The sequence below is a fragment of the Lycium barbarum genome, chromosome 4 (assembly GCF_019175385.1).
Source record: "Lycium barbarum isolate Lr01 chromosome 4, ASM1917538v2, whole genome shotgun sequence".
Taxonomy (NCBI): Eukaryota; Viridiplantae; Streptophyta; class Magnoliopsida; order Solanales; family Solanaceae; genus Lycium; species Lycium barbarum.
The window spans coordinates 28,330,275-28,331,883 of NC_083340.1; the positions used below are offsets into that span (position 1 = coordinate 28,330,275).

Genomic DNA, 1,609 nt, shown 5'->3' on the forward strand with positions numbered 1-1,609 from the left:
GTCGTAGAATTGTTGGCACTTGGCATCCTCCGTTCTTTTCATCAATCTTTGTGGGAACGGAGGAGGAGACTTATAAGTTTGAGTCAAGGGTTTGATTTCCCCCGTGACTTTACTCTTTTGAAAGCTCTCTCCGGTGGCTTTTTCAACACTTGGCTCCTCGTCACCCTTTTGAACACTAGGGTGTGCTTCCTTCTCTTTTCCCACAACAATAGGCACTTCAACTGGTGCCTCTATTTCTTCCTCGAACTCTTCTTCAATAATCTCATCAATAGTCGGCTCGACACTGATAGGTTCAACCACTTTCTGTTTTACCGCATCAAGGATCTTTCCGCTTCTAGTGGAAATAGCTTTGCATGAGGCAATGTGACCGCCTCCACTACCCCTTGGGTTCGGAACTGTGTCGCTAGGAAGGCCTTCTCTTTGCGGTGGATGTTGTTCACAAGACAGATCTCTCATTTGTGACTCGAGTTTATGAATCGAAGCGGTGTGAGAGCCTACCACTTCAGTCAAATTTTCCATCTTCTTGTCACTTTTGTGCTGGTTGTCCAATATCTTTTCAAGCATGGATTCCATCCGAGAGGTCCCTTGATCATTGGAAGGACTTTCTCGCCAATTCTGAGAGTTAGACGTACGGCCCTTTGGTGGAACATAGGCATTGGAATTCCGATTACCATAGTTATTGTTGTTGTAATCCCTTCTGTCCGAACCACCATATTCATTTCTACCATATTGATTGCTTTGTTGTTGTGGTCTCCATGGCTTTTGATAACCCTCTTGATTATGATCGATATAATTTGCATCCTCACGTTGTGGATGCCCCTCTAGATAAGCTTCCTCCGAGACTTGGTACATTCTGGGAGCATGAGGTGGCATCTCCTCGATAACATTCACACTTTTGGCTTCTTTCTCCATAAGCCTCTTCGATAATAAATCCACGGTGGTTTGCAATTGAGCAAAATCATGATCTCGCTCATGATTTTCTTTGTCCACCGCGGCAGCAGAGGGACTACCATAAGATAGGATTTCACTATCACTAGAATGCCAAGCTTGGTTGTGGGTAGTAAGCTTGTCGAGCAACCTGGTGATGTTGACAAATGATTTGTCCATGAAGCATCCCCCAGCTGCAGTGTTGACAACAATTTGATTCATGGTATCTAACCCCTTGTAGAATTTCTCGGTGAGGATAGCATCCGGAAATCCATGAGTCGGAGATTGAGCTAGATAATATTTGAAACGCTCCCATGCTGCATATAATTGTTCCCCTGGAAGTTGTTTGAACTCAAAGATCTTGTCCCTAAGCTCAGCCTTTTTGCTTGGTGGAAACCATTTTTTCAAGAATATATTGGCTAACTCGTTCCATGTATGAATAGTATTGCTGGGGAGCTTTTCATACCATTCTCTTGCTTGGCCAGCCCAGGAATATTTGAAAACCCGTAACCGCAGTGCATCAACAGGAACAACACCTTGAGATTGTTGAGAACATACATGCACGAAATTCTTCAGGTGTCGAAGTGGACAATCCTCCTAAGAATTTCGGAAATAGCCTTCAAGTTTCAATAGCTGATAGATAGAACTATCAATTTTGAAATTAGCATTTCCCGTTCTAGGA

General features: G+C 43.6%; 1 non-coding gene across 1 annotated transcript; it reads left to right on the plus strand.

Moving 5' to 3' along the window:
- The first annotated feature begins 1,195 nt into the window (after window positions 1–1,195).
- On the plus strand, window positions 1,196–1,302 carry LOC132638887 (small nucleolar RNA R71). Its single transcript, XR_009581947.1, has one exon. It is a non-coding gene; the product is annotated as a small nucleolar RNA R71 (small nucleolar RNA).
- The last annotated feature ends 307 nt before the right edge of the window (window positions 1,303–1,609 follow it).